Raw genomic sequence first — 10,761 nt, forward strand, 5'->3', positions numbered from 1 at the left:
CCTGTTGCAGACTAGGGTTTAAGACCAGCAATTCTGCATGGCCTTGAACAAGTCACCTAACCTCTTGAAACTCCACCGTCATTATCTGTAAGATAAAAATGATTTTTTTAATCATTTTTAAGTTATCGTGGGGGATATAATAACATTCTAAGTTATTGTGGGGGATACATTTATGGTATATACATATAGATGTTGTTAGATAAATATAGATATATATGACATATTGATAGTAAGCCTTATTATATACTACTATTTAATTATTTTTAAATGGTTTTTAAAGAAAACCATGTATAATAATCACTGTCAACAAAATTTTAATATACAGATTTGCAGCCATTTTGTCTTTTTGTTGGTTCTACTTCTTCCTCACTCTAGTTCTGCCCCTCCTTCTATCCCCTATAACTTAAAGTTTTTGCTTTATGTAGTAAGTATATAAATAAAATTTTCAACAGTAGGGTCTTGAGATGACTTGCTGCTGGTGGCAATACAGGATGTATTCACTATTACTGAATTTGGCTGAAAGTACATAAATACATAGTGAAACAACCTGCTTTCATGTGTGGTTATGTTCAACAAATCTAAAGATAGTGCTAGAGCAAAATAGCATTGAAAATATCTGACTGACATATTTTTACCACGAGTGTAGACTGGCAGCCAGAAAACTATAATTCCCTTTGCAACCACTTCTTAAACCTGTGATTATTTTTGATTTTTTTTTGTCAGAGAGAGAGCACAAGCAGGGGGAGTGGCAAGCAGAGGGAGAGGGAGAAGCAGACTCCCCACTGAGCAAGGAGCCTGATGTGGGGCTCCATCCCAGGACCCTGGGATCATGACCTGAGCTGAAGGCAGTCTCAACTGACTGAGCCACCCAGGTGTCCCAATTTCTTACGCCTATGATTTTAAACAAAATCCAGTAATATTTCTATTAAGTTCTATGGATAAACCTGTCTAATGACTCAGTCTATTTTGCATAACCTCTAAGAATATGATGAAATTTATAGAACCTCCCTTAGGAAAAATGTGCACATGTACATACAATGAATTATTTGTATATGATGCTCAGGTCTTTAATGTCTCCCTTGAAGGCCCTCTGTATACTTGATCTAAATAGAGGAAGCCAAACAGAGAAGAAATACTCCAATAACTGTAATAAATACTTATAAACTAAAATATTTAATAAAATAAGATAATTTTATGTAATTTATGTTATATAAAATATTGTATGCACATTGCATAAATACAGTATTTTGAATTGCATGCAATATTGTAGGCATAATGTATATATAATAGTTGGGTGTCAATATATGTAGGAATATACATAGATATACATATACATATACATATGAAAAACATGGAGAGACAGAAAAAGTATTAATCTGAGTAATGCAAACAGATTTTCTTCACAAATTTTTGTATTGTTATTCCTTAAATAATTGCTTCACATATGAATTTTATTTTATCAGACACATCATTCTAAATAAGACAATTTGCTATTCTTTAATGGAAAAAAGACTCAATAATAACATTATATTTGGCAAGAACATATTACCAAATTAAATATATTCAGTTTATTACAGATGTAGAGTGGTACTTCAAACATCTACATCCATTTTTTGCCTTCAGGCACTTTTGATTCTCAAGTGTGTATGTATTCACTGAGAATAGCTTCACACGTTTGGTAATTCAGTTATGAAACATTAATTGATTCTCAACTCTATATTTTAAACTGTTAACCCATACAGAAAATGTAATGATTCGTAAAAGTGAAAGTAATTATTCCATATTCTAAAATTCTTTAAGTGATTAGGACAGGAAACAAGATGCTAAAATACAATAATACTCTAATTCCTTTTGCCGCTGGGATATGCACCTTTTTATCATTGAAACTCGGTATCACTGAAACATCATTGGCTAGTCTACAGTGCTTGATCATATTGTTTTGTTTACAAATATATCACATTATTTTACTTGTATTTAGCAGTAGCTTATCAGTTCCCTTTTTTAGTGCAGTAGTTTCCTGTTACTGGTCTATCAGAGTTAAAATGCGGTCCTTTAGAATCAGAAGCCCGCTGCTGTCATTGGCAATGCGCAAAAGGCCCTGGAGGGGCCTCTCTTTTGAAAAACGCATCCCTTCAATGTAAAAAGCCTTAAGCAAATCTACAAAAGCCAAGGGAGCCTGTATAAAAGGGAATTGTGATGCTAGAGTTGGCACCATCATAGTGAGGCCTATTCATGTGGGAACAGCATATGTGACCCAAATGATAAAAGTTAGAAACACACCAATGATTGCATTCTGGAAGTTAAGTACAAAAGCAGTTCCTTCGTAAGTCAGTTTTTTTTTTTCTGCAAATAATTTCATTTCATTATGCAACGTACTTTGGAATGTTTATGCATTAACCAATAAGTAAAAAAAAAATTGTTCTTCTAAAGAAAGCAGAGAAAAACACATATACTTTCTTATGTGAATATATGAATGATCCTTCATACAAATCAATAGCTAAAGGGTTAAATTAGGACCTAATCACTCATGTGGTGCCCAGTTATACCTCAGCTCAGACTCCTTTCTACTCAGTACAAGCCTAGTGGAATATTCATTTTGGCATAAACAAACAGAAGATTTGTCTCTTTAATATACAGTCAAAATTCAGTGGGCGGAAAAATACTTTTACTTTTATATTCTCTTCTTTCTCTGTGCTAGCTGCTGGTACACATTTGGTAATTTTCTCTCAACTTCTCATTTACCAACAAAAAGTACCCATTTTAACAACAGTCATGGGTTTTTACGTGTGTGTATAAATAAAGTTTTGAAGATTTCAAACATTGCTGATTATGTTTGAAGAAATAATGAATCTACGTAGCCCCATTTGTGTAAGGAAATGTATACATTACATTCAGTGCCTTAAAGAACATGACGGAAAGAATTGTAATGGTAAATATTTGCAGTTTATTCATCTTTATTTTAACAATGAAGTGAAATATATTTTTCTAAAAAACTTTTCTTCAGAGGATGCGTCTACTATTTTTTTTCCTAACAAATTTGGTTTTCTAACTATTTTAGGATACTCACTGAGTTATAGAACATCATCCTCAAAAGAAAGCTTATGCTCATTAGCAGATACACCCCCTGCCTCCCCATCCTGAGCTCTCGGCAACCACTTATCTCCTTTCTAGATCTGCCTAATCTACACTTTTAATATACATGGAGTTCAGCAATCTGTGGTCCTCTGCGTCTGTTGTTATTTTTCACTTAGCATAATATTTTCGAGGTTTATCCAGGTCTCATCATTCATTTGTATTTCTGAATAATATTGAATTTATCGACATACCATTTTTCATTTATCCATTCATCCGTGGATGGATATTTAAACTTTCTAATTTTTGGCTATCATGAATCATATCGGTATGGACGTTTGTGTACAAGTTTTTAAGTAGTTGTTTGTTTTCATTTATCTTGCATGACTTCATTTCTCTTGGGTACAGGTACAGGATTGAAATTGCTGGGTTATATGGTAACTTTACGTTTGACTGAGGAACTGCCCAACTCTTTTCCAAAGAGGCTGAACTGTTTTGTGTTTTCACTGGCAATGCATGAGAGTTCAGATTTCTCTATGCTCTCACAAATGTTTGATATTTTATGTCTTTGATTATAGCAATATTAGTTGGGGGGTGGTGGAGGATTATTTCTTGTGGTTTGATTTGCGTTTTGATGATAGCTAGTGTCAAGCAGTCAAGCATGTGTTTATTGGCCAGTTGTAAAGTAGTTTTGCAGAAATGGCGTTTATATTTGTTCATTTTTAATTGAGTTGTCTCCTTTTGTTGAATTCTAAGGGCTTTTAAATATTTTTTCTGAACATAATTCCCTTATCAGATATATGATTTTCAAATATATTTTCCCTTTATCGGTGATTTTTGCCCTTTCTTGAAGTGTCTTTGAAAGGTATCTTAAAAACTCAAAATTTTCTGCATATGATTAAGTCCCATTTATTACTATTATTTTTTCAGTTGATTGTGGTTTTGGTGTCCTAAGAACACTTTTACCTAAGTCAAGTTAATGAGATTTAATCTCAATGCTTTATTCTAAGAGTTTTATAATTTTAGTTTATATATTTAGGTCTATGATTTCTTGTGAGTTCATGTTTATTTATGGTATAAAGAAGGGGTCCAATTTCTTTATTTTGTCTGTGGATATGTACTTGTTGCAGCACTAGTTGTTCAAAAGACTGTTGTTTCCCCCGTCAAATTGTTTTGGTACGCTTGTCAGAAGTTAATTGACCATAATTGAAAGAATTTAGTTCTGGACTCTCAGTGCTATTCCATTGATTTTTCTTAACTCTCTTGCTATAGTCACATTGTATGGGTTGCTATTGCTTTACAGTAAGTTTTGAAATTGATAATTGATCATCCTTCATCCTTATTCTTTGCTGAGATTGTTTACGCTACTCTATGTGACTTTCCATTTCCACATGAATATTAGGACCACTCCACCAATTTCTGAAAAAGAATCCAGTGGAATTTTAAAAGATATTACATTAAATCTGTAGACAAACTTGAATTGTTAATTAAATCGCATTTAGTTTTTTTAATCGATATACTTGAACACATGTCTACCACATCTTTGTTTTCTGTATGTCTCATATTTTTTTAATTCCTCTGTTGTTCCTTTATTGTTTTATTTTGCATTAAATGGATAGTTTCTACTTTAACATTTTAATTCCCTTGATGATTTTTAACTCTGTATTTTGAGTTATTTTTTAAGGATTACCCTATGGCTCACAGAATAAATCTTACCAAAATCTACCTCAGATTTACAATAATTTAATTTCAGTGACCTATAGAAATGTTATTCTTCTTTAACTTTAATCCTCTTTAGTTTCATGTGCTATTATTATTATTCATGCATATGTCATAACATATATATGTCATACACCCAAACATACATTGTTATTTATATTTTTTATAAGATTTTTATTTAATTAAAGAAGTTAAGGTAGGAGCATATGTTTTTAGTATGTATTTATAGAGTTTGTTATCTTTACCATTGCTTTTTTACCTTTTTCCCCCCATTTCTTTATCTTACTATCTGGTGTTATTTATTTGATTACTTCAATATCACTTTCTCCCACTTACCTCCCTTGTTCTATTATTGTCAAATACATTGCATATTTGTATTTTATGTGACTAACAATGCAAATATACATATACTGTTTTTGTAGGAGCTATTAAATATGTTAGAAAGAGGAAGAATATGCAATTTGACTACCTTTTATGATTATCTGTGTAATTTATTTATTGGTAATTTTTTTTTCTTATATAGCTTAGAATTACTTTTTTTTGTCACTTAAATTTCAGCTTGAAGAACTTCCTTGAATATTTATTATAATATGGGCTTGCTAGCAACAAATTCTTCAGCTTTTGTTGATATATGAATGTTTTTATTTCACTTTTATTTTTGAAAGACCGTTTTCCTGGTTATTAGATTCTGGGTTGAGTTTGTTCTTTCAACATTTTGAATATGTCAGCTTACTGTGTTCTGGCCTCCATTTTTTTTTTAAAGATTTTATTTATTCATTTGACAGAGAGAAAGAGAGAGATCACAGGCAGGGGTAGCAGGAGGGGCGCAATGCAGGAGGAGCCCAATGCAGGGGGGGAGGGGTGTTTGATTGCAGCACCCTGGGATCATGACCTGAGCCGAAGGCAGACCTATAACCAACTGAGCCACCCAGGCACCCCTATTTTATTTTTTTAATAAAAAGTTAGTTGGTAATTTTCTTGGAGGGTTTTTTTTATTGTTGTTGTTTATGTTTTTGTTTTTTGCATGTGAAGAGTCATTTTGCTTTTGGTGTTTTCAAGATTTTGTTTATGGTTTTTGATATTTTGGCTATGATGTGTCGGGGTGTGCCTTTCTTTTTATTTATCTTTGAGCTCATTGATCTTCTTGGGTGTGTAAATTGATGTTTTGTTTTGTTTGTTTCAAGTTTGAGAAGTTTAAGCCATTATTTATTCGCATATTTTTCATCTTTTTTTTTTTATCTCTCCCCTTTTCTGGTGTTCCTATTTACATGTAAATTGGCATAGTTTATGGTGTCCACATTTCTCTGAGGGTCTCTTCTTTTCTCAATTCTATTCTTTGTCCCTCAGACTGAGCAATTTCTACCAATTTATTTTCAAGTTCACTGATTCTTTCCTCTGCCAGTTCAAGTCTATATTTGAGCCCCCCTAAAGAAAACTGCATCTCAGTAATTATACTTTTCAACTCCATGATTTCTGTTTGAAGAAATATATAATTTGTATTTAAATTATATTCTCTATTCAATGAGACATGATCATGATATCTTGCTTTATTTTATGTTCTTTGAATATATTTTAATAACTATTTTTTTTCCCCACCCCTCCGCCACCGACCTCCCCTCTGGTAACCATGTTTGTTCTTTGTAGTTAACAGTCTGTTTCTTGGTCTCTTTCTCTCTCTCTGCCTTTGCTTGTTGTTTTGTTTCTCAAATTCCACATAGGAGTGAAATCATATTTGTCTTCCTCTGACTGACTTATTTTGCTTAGCATTATACTCTCTAGCACATTCCATGTCATTGCAAATGGCAAGATTTCATTTTTTATGGTTGAATGATATTCCACCACCTCTTCTTTATCCATTCACCTGCCCATGAATATTTGGTCTACTTACATAATTTGGCTGTTGTAAATAATGCTGCAATAAATGTAAGGGGTACACATATCCCTTTAAATTAGTGTTTTTGTATTTTGTGAGTAGTGCAAGTAGTGCAATTACTGGATTATAGGGTAGTTCAATTTCTAACTTTTAAGGAAGCTCCATATTATTCTTCAAAGTTGCCTCACCAGTTTGCATTCCCACCAACAGTGCAAGAGCGTTCCCCTTTCTCTGCATCCTTGCCAATACCTGTTGTTATTTGTTTTTGATTTTAGCCATTCTGACAAGAGTTGGTGATATCTCATTTTAGTTTTGATTTGTATTTCCCTAATGATTAATAATGTTGAGCATCTTTTCATGTATCTGTTGGCCACCTGGATGTCTTCTTTGGAGAAATGTCTATTCGTGTCTTCTGCCCATTTTTAATTGGATTATTTGTTTTTTGGATGTGGAGTTGTACAAATTTTTTTGTGTGTTTTGGATACTAACCCTTTATCGGATACATCACTTGCAAACATCTTCTCCCATTCAGTAGGTTGCCTTTTAGTTTAGTGGATAGTTTGTTGTTGTTGTTGTTTTCCCACTGTTCAGAAGCATTTTATTTTGATGTAGTCCCAAGAGTTTTTTGCTTTTGTTTCCCTTGCCTCAGGAGACACATCTAGAAAAATGTTGTTATGGCTGATGTCAAAGAAATTACTTCCTGTGGTCTTTCTGGGATTTTAATGGTTTCCTGTCTCACATTTAAGTCTTTAATCCATTTTGAGTTTATTTTTGCGTAGGGTATGAGGAAGTGGTCCAGTTTCATTCTTTTTCATGTAGCTGACTAATTTTCCCAATCCATTTGCTAAAGAGACTACGTTTTTCCAATTGCATGTTCTTTCTACCTTTGTTGAAGATTAATTGACCATGTAATTTTGGGCTTATTTCTGGGCTTTCTGTTCTGTTCCATTGATCTATGTGTTTATGTTTGTGCCAGTACCATACTGTTTTGATTACTGTAGCTTTGTAATATAGCTTGAAGTCTGGAATTGTGATACCTCCGTTTTGTTTTTTCTCTTTCAGGATTGCTTTGGTTATTTGGGGGTCTTTTGTGGTTCCATACAAATTTAAGGATTATTTGTTCTAGTTCTATGAAAAATGTTGTTGGTATTTTTTTTATGGATTTTATTTATTTTTTTTGAGAGAGAGAGAGAGATAGCTAGAGAAAGAGTGCATGAGCAGGGGGGAGAGGGAGATGCAGGCTGTCTGCTCAGCTGGGAACCTGATGTGGGGCTCAATCCCAGGACCCCAGGATCATGACCTGAACTTAAGGCAGGCACTTAACCAACTGAGCCACCCAGTAAGTATTTTGTTAGGGAATGCATTCAGTCTAGATCACTTTGGATAGTATAGATGTTTTAACAATATTTGTCTTTCCAATCCATGAGCAGGGAATGTCTTTCCATTTTTTTGTGTTGTCTTCAGTTTCTTTCATCAGTGTTTTATAGTTTTCAGAATCCAGCTCTTTCACCTCTTTGGTAAAGTTTATAACTAGGTATTTTATCATTTTTGGTGTGATTGTAAGTAGGATTGTTTTCTTAATTTGTCTTTCTGCTGCTTTGTTTTCAGTACACAGAAATGCAACAGATTTCTGCACATTTATTTTATGTCCTGCCACTTTACTGAATTTATTTATCAGTTCTAGTGGCATTTTGGTGGCATCTTTTGGGGTTTCTATAAATCATATCATGTCATCTGCAAATAGTGAATGTTTTATTTCTTCCTTACCAATTTGGATGCCTTTTATTTCTTTTCATTTTCTGATTGATATGGATAGTACTTCCAGTACTACGCTGAATAAAAGTCGTGGGAGTGGACATCCTTGTCTTGTTCCTGACCTTAGGGGTTTAATATCTGCTTTTAAGTCTTTCTGCCAACTCTGCAAACTGACCTCCTTAAAGGCAATTTCTACTGTCTGCTTGTTTTCTTGTGTATGAATCATGTTTCCGGTTTATTTCCCTGCTCATTTGCATGTGTCATTTTGTTGTTGTTGTTGTTGTTGTTGTTGTTGTTGTTGTTATTGAAAACAGCACACATCACATAATGTATTATAGCAATACTGTATTCTGATCCTTCCTATCTCAGGACCACTTGTTCTTTGTTTGCTTGTTTGTTCAGTAACTTTTCTAGACCATTCCAGTGAAGTCAATTTCCCCTGTGGAGTGAAGTCTCTAATGTTGATTTTCAAAGACTGCAGCCTTGGTGTGGGCCAATCAGTCCAACCCCACATCCCCAGGGATAGAAAGGATTCTCTTTGACCATCATCTCTTTCCCTGATCTCTCTCTTAAGCTTCCTATCTCTGTTGGTTTCAAACACAGATATTAGTTTCCACTCATTTTTAGCTGCTTACCCTAGAGCTACAGAGGTCTCTGTTCCTAAGAAATGCCTCTCTCCTGTCAGAACCTTTGTACCATCACTTGGGAAATGGAAGTGAGAACAAAAATCTACATCTCTCAGAGTGTCACTCCTGCTATATGGGCAAAGAGCTGGGCAGTTTGGTAATCTCTGAGATTTTTGCCATTTCCCCTTATAATAGGAAACATTTGACCTTAAAGGTAAGCTTGGCAAGAGTGATTGGGGCCCATTATTCTGAGCCTTCAGTGCCTGGGTTAGAGCTTCTACCCTACAAGTGAGTGCTGTATAGAGGAAGTAGGCCTAGACCTCTTATCTCCTCTTGCCTGAAATAGCACTTTTGCCATGTGGAGTTGGAGTAGATGAGAAAGGCTGGTAGCCTGCTCCTTTTGGAGTAAGCCTAAACTGGAAGGTTAGGTGAGAGGGGTATCCTTCCATCTTGTTTGAACTCACCTGGAGTAGAGTTCCTGACCCAGAGCTTCCTGGGGAGACATGGCAAAAGGAGCTGGTTTGGTTTCAAGGTCACAGACTCTCATTGTTCTTATGGAGATTTAAGAGGATTTCTTGAGTAAATGTTTCTATACTTGCTTTATGCCCGAAGGCAATCTCTAAACATTTTAAACAGTCATCTTTATGATAATTTGTGTAAGTTATGGTTGTTTTGCTAGGAAGAGGGTCCACAGGGCCTACTAATACCCACATTCTGGAAGTGCTCTCTTCACCAATTTCTTTTTGAAGAGTTTCCCATGTATAAAATCTTTGTTTTCACCTTCCAACTGCTGCAACGTCAGACTTAGCCTTTATTTGAATAGGAATAAATATTAAATAAGTAAGAGTATATTTATATTTAAGGTAAATATGTGGTGTGAATGTTATTGAAAATAGCTCATTCCCATCGGCCCTTTTTTTACTTCTCTTCTTAAAGCAACTAATATCCTCACATCAGTGGTCCTTGCTGGGACTGTGAATTATCTTCATACCCCGAATATACCTTTTTACCATATATAATTGAAATTAATAGTTGCTAGTGAGAAAAATAAACATACTGAGGTAATAACAACATAACTTTTTTGTCTTAAACTTATTTTTTACTAATACTTTAGTGCGTTTTCTGCCTTTACTCACATATATTCTTAGCCTAAGAGAGTTAGCTTCTCATAGGTAGAAATTATAATTCTCTGTTTAACTCAAGGAAAATACATCCTGATGAAATGAAAATGTTTTTTAATTTAAATATTAATATGTTAATTATAAAAATGCGATTTTTTAAATATATGTCCCCAATTCTAAGTTTCTTTCCAATGTAATTTCCAGGAAGTAGAAAAATTCATTTCAATCTTGTTCCTTTCTCTTATAGAAGCTTTATAATTTTGCAGCATACAAATCTGCTGAGGTGATCTACCATTCTTTGTAAAATATAGTTTGTAAAGAAATATGGTACTGACAAGTGGAATGTTGCTATGAAAAATACCTTAAAATGTGGATGTGGCTTTGGAATTAGGTAATGGGTACATTCTGGAAGAATTTGGAGGGCCAAGGTAGAAAAAGCCTAGATTGCCTTATATAGACTGTTGGTAGAAAAATGCACACTAAATGTGTTTCTGGTGAGGGCTTAGAAGGAATTTGGGAATATGTTATTGGAAACTAGAAAAAAAAAGGTAATGTGACCAAGGAGAGATAAATTGGAATGATGTGGCTGTAAACC

This window comes from Ursus americanus, chromosome 2 (assembly GCF_024610735.1).
Source record: "Ursus americanus isolate L20-20 chromosome 2, mUrsAme1.1.p, whole genome shotgun sequence".
Taxonomy (NCBI): domain Eukaryota; kingdom Metazoa; phylum Chordata; class Mammalia; order Carnivora; family Ursidae; genus Ursus; species Ursus americanus.